This window comes from Morus notabilis, unplaced genomic scaffold (genome assembly GCF_000414095.1).
Source record: "Morus notabilis unplaced genomic scaffold, ASM41409v2 Scaffold451, whole genome shotgun sequence".
NCBI lineage: Eukaryota > Viridiplantae > Streptophyta > Magnoliopsida > Rosales > Moraceae > Morus > Morus notabilis.
In genome coordinates, this window is record NW_010361080.1 from 144,841 (window position 1) to 164,682 (window position 19,842).

General features: G+C 34.6%; 1 long non-coding RNA gene across 1 annotated transcript; it reads left to right on the forward strand.

Annotated features, from left to right (window-relative positions):
* Positions 1–6,414: 6,414 nt before the first annotated feature.
* On the forward strand, positions 6,415–8,725 carry LOC21408499. The gene is made up of 4 exons (XR_002902250.1): positions 6,415–6,701; positions 7,312–7,462; positions 7,934–8,054; positions 8,667–8,725. It is a non-coding gene; the product is annotated as an uncharacterized LOC21408499 (long non-coding RNA).
* The last annotated feature ends 11,117 nt before the right edge of the window (positions 8,726–19,842 follow it).

Here is a 19,842-nt window from a genome sequence, read left to right on the forward strand (position 1 = left end):
TGATTCGAGTTACTTCTCTGCACTTCTACAGTGCAGATTCTAAGATCTGCTTCTTCCTACACTGCCGTTTCACGTGGTTCTCTTGTAAGCGATATTCTCCAGAATTCTTCTCGCTTATCGTTCGACCAACAGCCACGATCTGCTCCTTCAACGTTATACCATTCGATTTCTGAAAGCTGTGCGTTGTTGAATCACTATTTCCCCCAATCCCAGATTTCAACCCTAGCCCACCATTTCGGTACCCATCTACATCTTTTGTGTTCCCCTTCCCCCACCATTGTCATCGTTCTAGTTTCCCCTTCAAAACGGGGAAATTTGTGGGGACTCCGTTGGTTCAGCGACCTCGGTGAGTGAACATCGTACTTCGATGTAGAGGCAACAGTGTGCGCCGTAAAGCTCTCTAGCCGAGACGTCAAACCTACTTCCCCTACCTCTGTCGTCGCCGGTACCTCAGACTTGCTAACCCTTCCTAGCGTTTGGGGAATCTCCAAGGGAACCCAATCTCCTCCTCCATAGGCTCTAATTCGGTAAGTATTTTTCAACTACTGATGTTCAGTTTATGAGAAAAACTCATTTCAGTTTCGGATGATTTTTCGGTCTCTAGTTTGCATTTCGAGCACTAGTATTTTGGTGAATTCATTATGTTCTCTGAAAACAAACATTGCCATTTCTGGAATTTTTTTGGTGATTTCAATCTCTACACTTCATCGGAGCACTAATATTTACCCCTGTTTGTTCAGTTTCTGGAAAAAAAAAAACATAAACTGTTTCTGGTGATTTCAGAGTTTTTGCATTCGTAGAACTAGTATTTTGGTGAATTCACATGGTTTCTGGTGATTTTTTTAGTGATTTCTCAGCCTCTAGACACTCGGCTCACTAGATTTTGGAACCCCATTTTGTTCAGTTTGTGGAAAAAAAAAACAGAACTAGACACAGGTCTATAAACAGACTTCATCGGCTCACTAGTATAGAAACGGTTTCTATAATTGCATTCTTAGAACTAGTATTTTGGTAAAAGCTATTGGTAGTTTGTCGAAAAAAACATTATATGGTTTCTGGTGATTTTTTTGGTGATTTCAGCCTCTAGACACTCGGCTCACTAGTATTTGGGAACCATTTCTTGATCAGTTTCTGGAAAAAAAACCAGAAACTGTTTCTGGTGACTCCTGCCCCCATTTGCATCTGGTCGTATGAGTTTGTACTTTGTTCTGTTGTAGTTTGGGAACCATTTGAAGAGGGACAGGAAGTGTCTTTTAGAAGAAACCTTTTTAAATCAACTTAAAACATGGATGAACCAAACACAACCAAAACTTGAGGACCAAAACCAGAAACAAAACGAATCGAAAGAGGGACAATAAGTGTCTTTTAGAAGAAACCTTTTTAAATCAACTTAAAACATGGATGAACCAAACACAACCAAAACTTGAGGACCAAAACCAGAAACAAAACGAATCAAAATAGGGACAGGAAGTGTCTTTTAAAAGAAACCTTTTTAAATCAACTTAAAACATGGATGAACCAAACACAACCAAAACTTGAGCAAAAAAACAGAAAAAACCAAGATAAGTTTAGTGAAGCTATTACTCCAAAGCAACTTTCTTTTAACCCTTTTGAAAGAGGATCTTAAGGATCAATGCAATACACATACACACAATATATTAGAGGGGGCGTTGGTCTCTATTCATGAATAGTTCAAACATATGTACACTAAAAACTAGTGCAATCTAGATTTTACATCACATGTTTTAGACCTTCTCAACATGGGTTTATGCTGCTTAATAATGATAAAGAATCTGACATCTTGTCTAAACTAGAGCACTATAATATTATGGGTAGTGGAGGTAACGTGATGTTGTTCAGCATTTTTCAAATAAATGAATAAATAAATAAAAAGACAAACAGCAATGTCCTCCCTCCAAATAATCCAGCATTATTTAGCATAATTGTTTAGCTATACAAACCATTGATGAACATGAAACATTGATGATCCAAATAGAATCAAACTTTAATGAAAAACCACGAAAAGCAAAAAAGACTCCAAACGAATGACGGGCATGTTCTGTTGTAGTTTGTACTTTGTATTGATATGATTATTGATTATCAATCGCTGTGCAGTTTATGTTGATACCTACAGTGTTTTTATATTGCTCATGTGTCTATTTGGAACCCCTGTTGTGTAGTTTCTGGAAAAAACCAGAAACTGTTTCTGGTTTTTTCAGTTTCTAGATTGCATTTCACCATGGCTATGACGATGTAATTGTATTTAATGGCCTAGTTCATTATGTCGAGTGATATTCGATGGTTGGTTAATATTTGGTTGCCGGTTGATCCCATTCGTCTTAGTTGGTATGGTTGATTTAATTCACTTTGAATGCCTTGCTTGAGCATTCTGCCGACATTAGCTAATACTTTGGTAGCATATTAGTTGCCGGTTTATGCATAACCTCATGGCATAATGTTCATTTGCTTCGGGTTTAAAGTGTATTGCCAACCTACCACTAAGATTAATTGAACATAAACCTTATAAGCTTCCCCAGAGCCAAAATAACCTGTTGAATATGATAAATTATAAATGCATTGCAATGCCAATAATAAACATATTGCAACACCAATAATGTTGTGTATCTATTTTACAACAACCAAAACAACCAACATTTCATATACTAGGACTCACGGGCCTCTTCAACTTGTACTCGCTCTAAATTCCGACCGCAAGTTCCAACCGGTAAGCTTCAACTTTTTCTTTAGCGAGGTCTTCTAACGGGATTCTGCGGACAAGGTATTCGATAAATTTGTATGTGAAAAGTCCGCAGTCACCTGATCTAAGGTTGTGGACCAACCATTTGGGACGAACATTTGGCCACGCACAGTCAAGTTTATCGCCTAGATGGTTGAATAAACCTGTGTACTTCAAGAACTTGGGCATCATGACAACGATTGGCTCCACTTGTTTTTGCATCTGTTGATCTCTGTACATCATAATAGCTGAGTCATACACCTTTATGTTGAATTCAGATAAATCAACATAAAGCGCAACCCAATGCTTCCTCTCAATGTTAAAAGGCATAGTGAAGCCCTGCACACCATCCCATTTCTGGCCAATTATGCGCTTTTCTCCACAAACATATTCATCTAGGTCGTTGTCAAACGTATACGTTGCCAATTTATTTTTGTTGGTGAAGAATCGCGCTTTCAACTTTTGGCAAAATATATCATATAGGATGACAATATTGTTATTGAACTGCCCTTCAGGTGCCCTTGACCTTCTAATCGATAGAAGACTCCATGCCTCGTCAATTTGCTATAAGTCATAAAAAATTAATTCAATATAATGAGAATGGTATAAAAAATAAAACTATAAAGTTAGTAAATATGTTGTGATTACTTACATCATTGAACAGCCATTCATCAGGCTTCAAGATGATCTGGAAGAAGTCCTTCCTCCAATCTCCAAAACCGCACTCAATCAGCTCAGAGTCCGTACTAGAATCAGCGAACCACTTGTTGAAGGCCTTGACGGCATCGTTAAAGGTCCACATCTTCTTCCTCACGTTACGCAGGGGATCTGTGTAAGGCGACTCAATATACTTGCTGGGCCTCTTATGCCACTTTTCATTCTTCGATTCAGACTCTAGCTTTGAATGAACCTGTTGCTCAAGCTGATCCTCTGGCTCTGGCTGAACCTGAGGCTCAAGTTCAGCCTCAGGCTCAAGCTGAACCTGAGGCTCAAGTTCTGCCTCAGGCTCAAGCTGAACCTCTGGGTTAAGTTCTTCCTCAGGCACTGGCTTTGGCTGTAATTGTTGTTTCGCTAGACATGCTATATTGTCCTTAATTTCTCTAACAGATACGTCTAGCGATTCTAGCCTCTTGTTAATGGCTTCAAAATGTCTACTATTGTACTTTACCATCATGTGATAGAGTATGTCAACTATGTGATCAATAGACATACCATCTTGCTTGCTCGGCTGTTGTTGTTGTTGTTGATGTTGTTGTTGTTGTTACTGCTCAGGTTGTTGTTGCTGTTGTTGTTGTTGTTGTTGTTGTTGTTGTTGTTGTTGTTGTTGTTGTTAGGGAAGTAGTTGTCGACGAGCCAATTGTTTCGGAGGCTTCAGTTGCTAGACATAGACCATTCTTGCACCAGAGTCCAAAAATAATGCAAGCTGGTCAATCTCAGGATCTTCTTGGTTGGCATAAGGCATATACAACCTCATGCACATACTATTTATTTCCTCCTCAGTGGGATAAAGAATTGGTACGGCCATTCCCTGTATATTAAAAGAACATACATTCAATGATAATTTAGGTGGAAACATATTGTAAAAAAAAAAATATGCCTATTTTGTAAAATTTACACCTATAAAAACATTGTATTTAAACCCTTACCTCGCCACTGTGCATGAGGTCGTCTATCTGTCTAACATCGACCAATGAAACCCGGCGTGCCTCCCATTTGAGGATTCTGGGAAGACGTCCCTCAACCATCTTTGCAAACGTGGCGCCGATGGTTGGAAATGTTTTGAATGCCCAAACCTGCGTTAAACCAATTTTTTTAAGTCTAGTAAACCAATTATGGTATTATTTACTATAAGGCCATGAAAAATTATGCATATAACTGTATGGCATAACTGGAAGGCCCAAGGAAACCCGCATATTGAGTAGGTTTCCTTGATGCTCTTATTGCGTCCTTTCCGAAACCATTTCTGGAATTTCTCTCTCAAGTTCTTCTTCAAAGCCTCCAGAGTGCATTCAAAAGACACCCTACCCCATGGATAGCTGTTGAAGAATTCTAAATCGTCAACGTAAGACAGCCAATCCAGTGGGACGGTCTTCTTCTCGTCCCCAGATAATAATACTTGTGCTAAAAAATAAATGATACCGATCTTTGCTTTATCGCTACCTTTTATCTTCTTCCCTGTGAGCAATTTTTTTAAATCAGCAACAAGTACTACGTGGGACTTAAAATGCTCCAATAATCTTCTATTCTTCGAAGCTTTCAAGATCACGTCCGGCTCTGGAGTTTCCCGCAATTCAATCCAGTAATTAATGCAAATTCCCTCATTCCAAACCTAGTTGTGGTTCCATTAACCATGAACCACAACTCATGTCTCTTTTTTGTTTCTATCCGCCTCAAAAGCAGATACTGTGTCAACACTCCAAAATAGATCATATTTTCAGACATCAAAATAAAATGTCTGAAGGCAGACTCCTTGAAAATTGGCATTTCTGTTTCGGGGTCTAGATCCTGCCTGATTACCTCCAAAGCCTCGATCTTTGACTTCATAGTCACTTTCACTGGGAAATACTGCCGCACAGGATCCATGTACATCTTTAGATGTCCGATCCCAAGAAGTTCACATGTGTTGTACTTTAGGAGGTCATACTGAAAAAGAAGAAAAAACACACCGGTCAGAACCGACCAAAACGATAGAACCGACTAGAATATACCAAGAAACCAACAAGAACCGACTGAACCAACCATGACCCGACCCAAAATCCCCACAGAACCGACCAAACAGACAGAACTGACCAAAACCGAACAGAACCGACCAAAATTGACCTGAACCAAACAAGAACCGACTCTGAACCGACCACCAACCGACCAAGAACCGACTTCACCAAGAACCGACCAGAACCGACCCCTCTCGACAAGAACCGACTAAGAACCGACCACCAGAAACGACTTAAAACTGACCTAGAACCGACTGAGAACAGACCAGAACCAAAACCGACTAAGAACTGACTATGAACAGACCAATGTTGCTTATATTAAGTTTTTGTTCTTGCAAAAATATATAAGAAAAAGTAAAACAAGAATATTACCTCAGCAGATTCCGTTGCCTCGTCGACAACTATTCGGGAAATGGCTGTTTTAGTTGAGGAAGAAGAGCTAGTTTTTTATGTCATTTTAGTCGGATTTTGGTGAGCAGGTGGTCGGTTTTTGTGGTCGGGAATTTGGTGAGTGGTCGGGGTTGGTTTTTGGTCAGTTTTAGTGGGAAGGGAGTCAGTTTTTGATGAACGGTCGGTGTTTGGTGAGTGGTCGGTCGGCCGAGACGAGAGAGATCGGAGAGTGGATCGGAGAGAGAGAGAGAGAAATAGGTGAGAGGAAAGCCGGCGGTCGGTCGTGAGGTTGGTGATTGATCAGAGAGAAAAGCCGGTGGTCGGCGAGAAGTGATCGTAGAGAAAAACCGGTGGTCGGTCGTGAGAGAGCTCAGTCGGGAGAGAGAGGGTCGAGCGGTCAATTTCGGGGGGAAGAGAGGGTCGAGCGGCGGTCAGTTTTGTGAGGAATGAGATTTTTAAAAATGACCTAGGACTAATAGGACCCATTTTTTACCACGTAAGATACACGTCATCATTTTTTTGTTATAAAAAAACTGATTTATTTCCTCAAATTCTGATTTTTTTCGGTCTCTTTTATCAAATTTTCTCAATCACAGCACCGTCACGTTCTCTCTCTTTCCTCTGTCTCTGTGTCTCTCTCTCGATCACACCGAGACTTATCTCCCCTTCCTTCAATTTCTTCTCCCCCTCATGATTTGCGCTCTAACCTTCACTCTCGCTCTCTTTCTCTCTTCTAGCCCTAACGAAGAAACAAGCCCCCGTGTTCCTAACCCTAACTCACTGAGTTCACTTCGCCTGCCTCGCCTCGAACTCGGAAGGAAGCAGCTTCGCGGGCACTCGCACGCTCGATTGAGTCTCCCGAGGTGAGGATCGTATCTTCATTCCCTTTAAAAATGTAGCTTCTTCAAATTTTCTCAAATGTATCTTCAATATATTTATCATGCATCCTTCTTAAAGATTTCTTTAAGGGTTTTGATAATTTATGGCCTTTCTTTTCTTCCCTTTTTGATGTGGGTCAAACGAATGAAAAAAAAAAAAAAAAAAAAACTCTTTGGGGGCTTCGATCATCTATGGGGTTTTCCCTCTTTGATGGAGGTTATTTCTCCTTCTTCATATGTTTTTTTTCCCTTTCGTTTGGATGGTCGTTTTTTCTTTAAAAATTTTCTGATGATTCTTCAAATTATCGGTTGTTTGGTTCATAAGTTTGAAAGGAAATTTAAATTTTGCAAGCGTAAACGTTTTAGCAAAAAAGTTTAACAGTAGTTTAAGCTACGAAACAAACGCAAATTCTTGTATTCTGCTCTGCTCTGTATGGGGTTGCAATGAAAATCTTACATTTTATCTTCATGTCTCGAGTTTATAATTTCTTGTCTTAGATAAACAAAAGTATCGCGAACACTATAAAATTGTTATGATAATAGGAGGTTTTTATAGGCCTGATATTTTTCTGCTATTATTGGTGATCATAACCAGACAAGGGAAGACAAACATGCTTGTGGCATGTGGCCTTACCGGTATGGAATTACCTCAATGAACAAGCGCTTGTTATCAAGAGATTATACAAGTACAGTTGATATGGAATCAAGAATTTATGTCGATACAAATGCCATGGAATAAAAATCAGGTAATACTATGTCGAAGGAAAAAAAAATGATATCCTGATTTCAGAAATTTAAAGCATTTGACAGGTTGGCTCTCTCTCTCTCTCTTACTGTCAATATAATTAATTTGCTGCAGTTTATACTTTGTAGTGGTTTTCTTCATTTGGCTTAGCTACATATTTTCCCTCAAATTAACGTTGTCATAAATTCTATTCAATTTCAAATTTTACTTTGTTTTAGGGATTCATTATGAAAAAGTTATTAGGCCATTTCGTGTTCTACTATGTATTGTAATGAACGAGTCATTTTTGTTATTTTGTCTTTGTCATATGCTTTTCTTTCCCTTTTTTTCTGTCTAATTATATCTTCATTTGAACACTTCTGTTGCTTGATTTTATTTGGTTCTTTTAAATTATCAACACTCCACGTATTTTTGGCGATTAGGTTTTATATTTAAGGTTTTTGGAATTGATCATTGATCTTCTATCTCACAGCTTTGAAGACTTGGCTGTAGGCTGTATAGGAAAACTTGAGAGGAAGGTGAAATTCTTGAGAAAAACTAGCCCATATGAATTCACAACAAAAACTTATATCCTACCCCAAGAAACAATACAGGTATGTTTAGAAACTGAAATTAGATCAAGCGATAAAGAGGGGGAAAAAAAAGAAGATGAGCCAAATGTCTTTTCTGGACAATGGTTGTTCTGGTTTAGGTATTAGAGAGGTTGTATAGATATAGTATTATTATAGCGTTGCTTTTTTCCTTCTACCCTTTTAATCATTTATATTTCTTCAAATTTTCTCCTGTTCCTTTGCTTTGTATCAATTAATGCATGTCTTTTAATTGTACATGTCGTTGGTCATGCTAGCAATAATGGGCTCGCGTCTTCCTTTTCAAAATTGGAAGCTAGTAAGGGACATTTACAGTCTTCTTTATTGGAAATTTGCATCCTTCGTGCTCTATGGTCCTTAACATGAATGTGCACAATTATTTTAGTTCTCTCTAAGATGTATGAAGTGTGAAGAATGATGGTGATATCTTTGCTGTGATGATATATATTACATTTTTGTAGGCCTTGTGCAAGTTGCATGTGAGACAGAACTGTTGGGTTTCCATTTAAAGTAATATCTAAGATATCCTTTTTTTCTGCTTTAAGATTTTCTTTCCATCCAAAGATTTTGAGTAAGATTCTGATTGTTTCTTCTTCATATATTTTGCTTTAATAGGTTGGTCATGAAGCATGCTAAAAATAAGTGCTTCAATGCAGAGTCAACTATACAACAACTAATGACACTGGTTAATCATACAGCTGTGAGTTATTATGTTTTTTTTTTAATTTTTATTTTTAGTCCCCTCTTAGTTACAGTTATTTTCCTGACCAATTCAGCCTCTTAGTTACAGTTATTTTCCTGACCAATTCAGCTATAAAAGTGCTCTATGATAAATAGAAACTGATTTCTTACTCCACTGACTGCTTAAGTTTGGTGTCTCTTTCTCTGTTCATCTTAGTTTGAATTAATGATGAACAGATTCCATTCTTTGAAACTGACTGAAGGAAAGAAAAAGATGTTTCTCCGTTTTAGGAATTATTTAAGGCATTGAAAGTGTTGGAGAAAGTTGAACAAGATTATGCAGAAAAGTTAAAGAGGAGCGCACATGTAGTTCAAAAGGGCGACTTGTGGAAATATCTTCTCTATACATGTCCTTTTATTCCTCAAATCTAAGTTTGACTCCTGTATTACTGACTTTTCTTTTTTTTTTTTCATCCTGAAATTTCTGGTAGATTAGTATGAACTTGTCTTGAAAGAATTTAAGTTCTGATTGTCTTACTGAATTTCATCATCAAAAGAGTTTAGGAATATTTCTTTGACTTTTTCCTCGTATATTTGCTCAACCAACTTTTGTAACTATAACGTTCGATGTAAATAGTTATGCTCGACACATTAATTTTGTTTGAAAATTAAACATCAAATGGTTTTTTAACTTTCTACTCATTGGTGCGACCTTCGCCGATCAAAATGCTAAATAATCGTAGAACAAAAACAAAACTTATCTTCATCTTTCTTTCATTCTATATATATTTACAATCTCTAAAATGTGTTATAAAAGTACAATATGATTTTCATTTTTGCTCCAATAAATTGGTCACAGCGTCGACGCACGGAGCATGTGAGCATCCACACGCGGAGCATGTGCTTATAACTAGTCGTCCATATTGGCTGGAATAACTTGGAACATTCTTTGTTGTTAGATATGCCCATATGCTCTATGAAAAAATGAAGAAGATAGATACAAATAAGGATTAGAACTACTGATGCTCTGTGGAGTTTTGCACAACCTACATCCTCTAAGAATTCTCGTTATTACTAAACTACATGAAAATTAAAGACCAAGCATTCACCTTTTTGTCAAAACACACCAAAATTGTTTTGATATGCATAGTTTGTATTTTTTGCTCAACACATGATTTGTATTTTAGGTTTAGTGCTGTACAATTTTGAGTTCTCTTAAAATTTTTAGGCTCTTTCAGTTTGGTTAGCGCTTTCGAAGTTCCATTGAATAGAATGTTTGATTTTTTTTTGTTTTAAATCAACGTTTGTTTCTATCTCTATGTACTAAGTCTCAAAGCAGGCATGTGGTGTTCAATCTTTTTCTTCCACTTTTGCCCTTTTTGTTTTTTACTTTTTACTCACTTGAATGCTTCGCATTGCTAGATGGCTCAGCTTATGTAAGTTACAGTTGTCTTTTAGTTGAGTTAAATTACTGACATCTACCATATGTATATTGAATAAAATATTGAAGAGAGAGAGAGAAGAGATCTGGGTTTCACTTTTACTCACTTGAACGATTTTTTCTTTTAGGGATTTGCTTGCTTTGAAGAGAGGTGGATTTTTTCCGCCGTGCATTCCTGAAAAGTCTTGGGTCCTAGATGATGCTTTTGGGTGATTCTTCTTTAATGTCTTCTAGCGACGCTGTTTTGCTATTTCAAATCCCCATCAACTTGATTGATGATGTCGATTTCTATATTTTGGTGACGAACTCTACTTCTCTATTTTTTGATTCCATTTTTTTTTTTGGGAGTGTTTGGTTGTTGAGAAAGTGCGGTAAAATTGAATGAGAGATTGGATTGAGAGATTCTCCATACATTGTCATTTGCTCATGTCAGTTTGTTGAGTGAATTTTAACGTTCATAATAATTACTGTCTCTGATCATCTTTTTAATTACTTATGTTTCCCAATCGACTGATCTCTCTTTGATTGTGTTTCTCAAAGTCATAATCATTTTCGTCTCTCTCTGTTTCTTTTTTTTTGTTTGGGCTAACCAGTTCCTACTTTGAAGCGTTTTTTTTTCTTCCTTTTTTGTTGTCAAAACCTGAAGCGTTAGTTTCTTCATTGAGTGAAAATTACTGTTGTATTTTTTCCTTATCAGTTCCTTCAATGTGTTTAATTACTGTTGTATTTTTTCGCTATCAGTTCCTTCAACGTGTTTCTTACTTGCAGATGGTGCCTTTTTTCTTCATAATTTTTGTGTTTGACAAAATTTCTTGATTTGGCTATCGTTTGTTTTTATTTTTTTGAAAAGATATTGTTGTGGGCCTCATAGTTTATGTTGATCCTTGAATTTATGATTCTTCAAGTCACATTCCTTTTCTCCTGGTTTTTACTGTTGTATGACTACTTTTTTTTTTTATTTCTTTTTTGTATATTAGATTTTATATGCCTCAAGTCAGAGTTAGAACTGGTCTGCAATTGATTTTAGGCACACCACTTGGTGTCATTGAGATGACAATGCTCATTTTTCCCTATGAGGTGCGCAAGTTTTGTTTGTTTGTTTGTGTTTGATATATGTTATTTGGCTGTACGTGCAATTTCTACTGTGCATTTTTTATTGAGGTGGTTTGACAAGAACGGGAAGAAAATGGCTGGTTTGGATCAGTCTTTTTTTTTTTTTTTTTGGTTCTCATTTCTTGTGAAATTGATTTCTATGTAACAAAGTTAGGAGTGGTATTAAACTAGAGAAAGTGTTAGGAAGTGAACCCCTTTTTGGTATTTCTGGTTTATAAAGAAACAAAAAGAACCTCTTTTCTCTTCTTTCTCCCTTTTTCTTGTTTTTATTACTAAATTTCAGTTCGTAATAGTTATGCATTTTAATTGCTAAAAAACGTAGTTATAAAATTTCTTTTTGTGATAGCTACATTATTTATATATTGTGTGACAGATTGATGTCTGCATTTGTTTCTACTGCAAAAACTCTCAACCAAACCAAGTCTACAAATCAAAACTCTTCCTTAAAAGGTGCTATTTTGTAATTGTCTCACAGGTACACAAAGTTTGGTGCATCTGTTTGGTACTTTGATCGATGAATCTTGCTAAAGGTCTTTGTCATTTTGGTTCAATATAAGTTTGCTTTAAAGTATTTGTTAAGACATTTTATGTTAGTGAGAACGAGAGTTTGAAATTTTTTTTCAATAATCTTTCGACAAAAGGTTATTGTATCATCTTCTTAAGTTATTAAAATGTGATTTTTTAATTAATAAGAAACAAAAATTGTTCTAACGTACATAAATGCACGTGGCTTGCATGTGCTTTCTTTTCCTAGTATATTACTAAATCTCTTTAGTGGTGCTCATTGTTAACTTTTTTTGCCCTTTTCCCCCTCCTTTTCAATCTTTTTACTTGTTTTTAGTGGATATTCTCATGAGGTTATATTTGGAAATTGTGATTAACAAATGCACTGCTTCAATTTTTTTGCTTAGTTAGCCACCGCTTTAGCTGAGTTTGGATTAGTTTCATATCACTTCCAGTTTTTTCCAATTCGTCTTTCTTCTTCATATCTCCTCTTCAATTTTCTACAACTGGAAAGCACTCATAAAACTAAACCTAGTACATAGAGAAACTAATACCTTACTAACGAATTTTTCTCACAAAAGCTTGTGGAAATATGAAGTTATTTGAAGAAACGAAGCTCAACGTTTATATATATGTGGCCAGATTTGCCACTGTAATTTTAGGGTTTTTATTTCATTCTTTGACGTCTGGAATTTTCATGATGATTCATCATGATAATCATGAGATTTAAGTTGCTGAAATTGTGTAGAAAAATTCAGATTTTTATGTTTTAAGTTGATGACAGAGTCTTGATGAATAAGCAGGAGGATTATTACTTTTTCTTTTCTGTTCTGGAATTCTTGTGATGCCCATTATTAATTTTAAGCATGTTTGTCATTCGACAATATATCCGTACATGTAATATCTAATCATGTTTAACTGGGAGAGGTATTAAAATTTTTTTTCTTGGAAAATTCAGGCAGCAAATGTTGGATATTGTCGAATATTTTAACTTGTAAGTGTAGTGGACAGTTCTTCTACAATTTTTTTTTTCTTTTTTTATTATTGTTGAGAATAAGGTAATGATGATTGATTGGTTAATGTTTTGATTGGTAATAATTATGCTCCCTTTGCAGGTTAAACCTAACGCTGGCAAGATAGTTATTGCTACTATTGCACTACTAATTGGCAATTGCATCCACAACAAGTATTCTGATAGTATGTTGCTTGCTCTCATATTGATGATCGTGTTCACTCTGATCTCTTTCTCTACCTTTTGAGTGTATTATCTTTTTGATTGCCCAAATGAATGTTTGTTAGAATTTGAGCTTTGTTCCTTTTGTAATTTTCCTAGACTGATTTCATTTCATTAAATGGGTAATATAACTTCATTTTCTATGTGGGTTCAATCACTGAACTCACATCAACCCTTTGATTTTCTCTTACTACTATGGCCTTCCTCTATTAACATTTGAATTTTCACCCTTTTTCTCTTGCACCAAAAATATAGGGATTGTATCAAGCGAAATAAGAACTCTGTCAAAAACACCATATTGGAAATACTTATAATTGTTGTAGTTGGGTATAATTTGTCCTTCCATTTATTTTCTAGAGTTTGACATGCATTGTTCCTCCCATTAAATAGTTTTTTAAGGGTTGTTGTCCCTATGCCATCAATTACAACTCATTTTTCTTGCTTTATGTTTGTTGTTTAACCCTTAAGCTCTTCAAGTGTATTTACTGCTCTTTCCTTTATCTGAAGTTCATTGTGCACAACACTCCGATCATTTTGTTTTCTTTTAAATTTCATTGGAAACAATTATGAATTCAGAATTTAGCTTAAGAAATAAAATTTTCCTCTGTTTTGATTTTTTGATTTTTTGATTTTTTTTTTAGAATCTTTTAAAGTTCTGAAGTCTTATATTAATTTTGTAAGTAAGAATTTGTCTACACTTTGGTACTTCATTTATTTTGCTAAGAAGAAGGGGTTTTGAATCTCAGTTATTGGTGATGTTAATAGTGTAATGCATCTTTTGAGCGCCTGTGAAGTAAGTTAAATTTCGAACTTGGAGATCAAATATAGACTTCTTTCCCTCTGATTTTTGTTCCTTTTTGTTTTGTGAATGTTACAGTTTAATTTTTTTTTTATAAATTTTGCTCTTTTTTTTTTTTGGTATGAGCTGATGTCATTTAAGTTGCAGTTTATATTCTTTTTGAAATATATTCCCTGTTTATAGCATCTTGCTTTATTCACACAACAGTAATATGCTTTGTGACACATGTTATGCAAATTACTAGTTGGTTTTGGACTCTTAACCATTATCGTTAATTCATTATTATGGTTAACATTATCCGCCCTTTGTTCCAACTTACTAAATTTATTATTTTGGTTAGTCCCTGTGCCAACTTTCTAATATGGTTGGGAGTCATGAAAAGTAACTTTGTAGCTTGAGAGGGGTATATGTGGGGCTGGATTGGCTCTCCAACAATATTACCAACAAGGTAAATATTTACAAATTATTATTATTGATTTTTTTTTTCATTCAATTGGCATATCGTGTTGTTATGGTCAGAAGATATGAAAATCTCTCAAATAACCAAATGATAAAGAGTTTTAATTTAGATGAGTAGCGTATAGATGACTAGATTGTCAAGATTTTTTCTTATCAGTGTAATATTATAGGTGCATGGGCGTATGTTATTTTTACTCTCATCTCTCTCTTTCTCGCTCATCTCTCGCTTTCATTCTCTCGACAATCGCTCATCTCTTCTCGCTCTCTCATCTCTCCCCTCTCATCTGGCTCTCCGTCTGAACTATAAACTTAGGCTGCTTTACTATTTTACTTTGATTTTACTTGTGGATTAACAGAACAACTTTTGAATTTGAAGAAAAGAAATGTCATTTTTGTTGTCGGTTTATCTTTGGGGCCCTTTGGATAAAATGCAAATTTTGTAGGGTGAAACTTGCTCTTAGTATGGTAAGATCTTTTAGAATTCATCAGTTAAAAGTTAATTGTAATGGCTGAAAGTAACGATAGCACAATAAATTTTTTTTTTGGCTGAATTGATAGCACAATAATGCTTGAAAGAAACAGCTTTATGCCCTTTTTTTCTCTTCAGTTTCTTGTTTTGTTTGGTCGGGCGTTAAAATTATTTACTAGGATTTGTGATTTGCAATTTCCGCCTAATATGTGAGAAAATCTATCTATATATACGAAATTGTAATGCGTTTACTGTAGTTTCCCTTTTTACTGTTCAAACCCTTCGTTAAGTAATTTTGTAGTTTAGTGCCTTTTTTCCCCTTATTTCTTTCTTTGCTGGTATTTTTCTACTCGATTTTCTCTATCGAGGTTTGGTCTGTAGAATAGCTTTATTGCATAAAATTGTTTCTACAAAACTACTATAATATTATTAGTTAATGAGTTTAGATGTAGGTTTAATTATGTTTTTATGACCATAAGCATTGATTATTTCTTCTTACATATGCTCCTTAAGAAGAAATTCTATTCGTGACATTTCTCGCTTTATGTTATTTATTATTTTCCTGTTTTCTAATTGGACAAAGAAAATATCCGTAAAAGTCTTAAAAGAGTTTGTTGTAATGGTTTAAACTGTATTTCAAATTATGGTGGGTTCATATGTTTCCTTTGTATATCTCTCATTTTTGAAAACTATTAAAGATGTTTCTTTTTTAATCTCGTTGGCGAAGAACCCAGCATTTGGATATTACAATGTCGCTAAGGTACATCCTTGTCTTTCTAAGATCTGTTTCTTCTTTCCATCTTTTGTTTTGGTTTGTGATTCATAGGATTTTGTTTTTTTTTTTTGTTTTTTTACTATAGTTGTTCACTATCTGTTAGTTTAAACGCTTGTGATTGTTTTTTAATTTTGTACTCGATCTTAATCCACATTATTGATTTTCATGAAATCTATTATATTTAACTTTGATTGCTTTCCATGTCTGTGTTAATTCATCCCGATCAATGTGATTTCACTTTCACTTTTTTTTTATTGTTATCTAACTTTGTAAGGTCTCATAATTTTAATTCTCTTCTAATTGATCATTACAATCCTTTCATGTTTAATTAGCCATATCTTCATAAACAGTGTTGTTATTAATTGATATTATATATGCTTTAATATGCTTTCTCATTGATATTAAAATCAATAAATGCATGTGCTGATGTTTTTTCTATACATATTAAATTCAACCACACCATTCTTTTCTTCTTTATTATTACGCCGTACACCTTTATATTAATCTTTACATTCATTGTATTGTTTTGCTTTATTCCTAATTCTAAATCCATAACATATTTTGTCCTTTCTTTGCTTCTGATTTTTTTGTTTTGTTTGTTTTTGTTTATTATCTCAATAATAGTCTCATTCAATATGAGTTTAAACAAAAGTATTGCGAACACTATAAATTTGTTATGATAATAGGAGGTTTTCATAGGCTTGGTATTTTTTCTGCTATTATTGGTGATCATAACCATACAAGGGAAGACAAGCATGCTTGTGGCATGTGGCCTTACCACCATGGAGTTAGCTCAATGAACAAGCGCTTGTTATCAAGAGATTATACAAGTACAGCTGATGTGGAGTCAAGAATTTATGTCGATACAAATGCCATGGAATAAAAATTGGGTAATACTATCCCTTGATGATAAAAAAATCTATTTATTGTTGTATTTATTTAGCACGGTAATTCTGAGGCTAAACTTGTTTTTGGTAATTCACGTGTTAAGCCCATTAAACTACAGGTCATGTCATACTAGTTAAACTGCTATTTCTCTCAATTTACAGATTTGATTTACATGTTTGTAATTTAAAATTAAGAAAAAAGGGAAAAATCTTCGGGCGTTTAACTCCATTTGCGATATGAAGCTGCTTTTGTTTTGTTATCAGTTTTTTGAACTTTTTTCATTGCTGTTGCTATTTTGGAATGTCAATTTTAGTGTAGACATTTTATCTTCGAAATTAGAAGGTTACATTTTCTTTTTTTTACATAACTAGCATTGTTTCATATCATGACTAGAACGATGAAATCAAAAAAGCAATTGAGGAAAAAATACATAATGTCATATGTTAAAATTGGAGTGCATAAAACTGATGCAATTCTTATGTTGATTGTTGTGTTTTTTTCCCTGATAATGACAAGAATTTTAGAACCAGATTGACATTTATTCAATGAACACAGTTGGGACAGCAAGATTGTTGCACATCTGATCACGCAAGGCCCACTCTATCTCCTTTCCCTTATCATTGCAGTTGCATCTTCAGCTTATTTCTTATTTCTTCCTCTCTATATGTTGGCAAATAAGTTATACATTTTAGTATTTTTTTTAGTTCCCTAAATGATTTTCTATATGGTTTGCTATATGGTTTTATTCATGGTTTGCTAAATGGTCTACTTAATGGTTTGTTATATGATTTTATTCAATGTTTGCTGAATGGCTTTATCTAATTGACTTATTAATGGATATGCTTATTAAAATGATTTTATTGAATATGCATGCTAAATATGCTGACCGAACATACTTCTTTAATGCCATTATAAAATATTCTTGCTCAATCTGCATATTCAATGCGCTTGTCAAAGACACTTCTAGAGGACTAACGTGTCACTGTTCATTTGCCATGGAGTGAAAGTTTCTTTTTTTTTTTTTTTCTTTTTTTCCTTCAAATAGCTTTAATGGTTGTCTTTGAATGACTTAAATACTGGTTTTTGGTTTAATCTTGGATGTTACTATAAAAATTCGAATGTTTTTGTTTGACCCATAGATGACACAAGAATATGAATATTCAAAATTAGTTATGTGATGTCCGCCATTTAAAATTCATTATTTAACATGCTACTCATGACTTGTAAGGCAATAAAAATTTGGGACTGCTTGAATTCATTCTGTAATGACCATGAATTGATTATGTTAGAATACTTATTCCTAGTAACATAGTCCTATCATGTTTACAAAATAAATTTATTTTTTTTACTCGCCATTTATTTATTGAAAATAAAAATAATAAAATAATATTTGTATAATGGAATTCAAGAACTCAAAATTAGTCTTTAAATAAAAAATTTAACTCTCATATTGAGCCTCACACGTGCTAAGTACGTGGGCTCCCACTAGTAACTGTATGAGAAAGCAAAGTTTGCTTACTGTGCACTTACTCACATTTCACTGTTTAAAGTTTTTGTTTATGTATTTTGTCGTTTTCTTGAATTTTTCTCTCTCCGACTCTTTCTTTCTCTCTGCCTCTCTCTATCTTCCTCTACGCTAATGCTCTCTCCAAGCGGCTCTTACTGTCAGCGACAAGAGCTTCATCCCCTTTCGTCTTCCTCTTTCTCTTTTTCTTCTGTTGCTCGCCTTGCTTCTGACACAGAGACCATTTGTTTTCTTACAAGGTAAAAAACTTCACTTTTGGACTTGCCCTAATCAACATTTTCATCAAGGTTTCACATCTTTCTTGTATATAGGAAGGTTATTTCATTCAGTTTCCTAGGGAAAATGCTTCGTTTGTGGACTAATGAGCAATATTAGGAACATAGTTTCACTCTTTTTTTTTTGTTTTTTTTCTCTTCTCTTTTCCCACCTAAATGGATGCAACGATCATGATGTTTTTATTAACTATAAAGATATGTATATCCTGTTCCATTTTGCTTGCTTCATTGTCTCTTGAGGAAAAGAGTAATTTGAGACAAATTATGAGTACTTCATTATGGGTAATTATATATAGTACAACAACAACAACAACAAGCCTTAATCCTAACTTAATTAGGGTCGGCTATATAGATTTCACTTTTTCACACGGTTCTGTTCGAAATTATACTTTCCTGAAGGCCTAGATCTAATTGGGATAATTATATATAGTAATTTGAAAAATTGTTATTTCTTGCAGAAATATCAAGAACCAAAAGATAAATTCCTCCAGCTCAATATTCCTTGAAAGTTCACTCATACTCCTTGTTGTCAGAAGCTGAAGAATATGAAAGTGGTGCCTTCGAATCCAACAGCTTCAAAGGTGAGATTTTCTAATTCCTTCTTGTGTGTGTGTGTGTGTGTTTTTTTTTTTTTTTTTTGGTACTAGAAATCAAGCACAATGCATTTAGCTATTTTGGGTTACCGTGTTTCTTAATTCTACTCCATGAACAAATTTGAAACTTTATTGAAAGAGAGTAGGATAGTTATGATTGATTTCCATTTGAATTAGATGTCAACGTTATGTATGTGTTTTGGGTTCAATTAAGGTTTGCTGTAAGTGTTTGCTAAATTGTTTCAGTGAGTGTTCATTTGTTATTTGTTAGCTTTCATTTGTTTTGAAACAAAATAAAGAAAGAAAAAGGTTAAAAAGAAAAGAAATGTCTAACGTGATTTTCCTCATAGCAGAAAATTTAGTTCATGTAGTTAAGTGGAGGTACTGATTTTTAGTCATCTCAGTGTACATGTCTAATGTGATTTAGATTGAGGAGGATACCATTTTTTCCCCCTTTTTGAAGGCAGGCAGATACAATTTGTAATACAGAACATCTGTTTCCATTTTGATTTTAGTATAATGGAATTCAAGAACTCAAAATTAGTCTTTAAATAAAAAATTTAACTCTCATATTGAGCCTCACACGTGCTAAGTACGTGGGCTCCCACTAGTAACTGTATGAGAAAGCAAAGTTTGCTTACTGTGCACTTACTCACATTTCACTGTTTAAAGTTTTTGTTTATGTATTTTGTCGTTTTCTTGAATTTTTCTCTCTCCGACTCTTTCTTTCTCTCTGCCTCTCTCTATCTTCCTCTACGCTAATGCTCTCTCCAAGCGGCTCTTACTGTCAGCGACAAGAGCTTCATCCCCTTTCGTCTTCCTCTTTCTCTTTTTCTTCTGTTGCTCGCCTTGCTTCTGACACAGAGACCATTTGTTTTCTTACAAGGTAAAAAACTTCACTTTTGGACTTGCCCTGATCAACATTTTCATCAAGGTTTCACATCTTTCTTGTATATAGGAAGGTTATTTCATTCAGTTTCTTAGGGAAAATGCTTCGTTTGTGGACTAATGAGCAATATTAGGCATATAATTTCA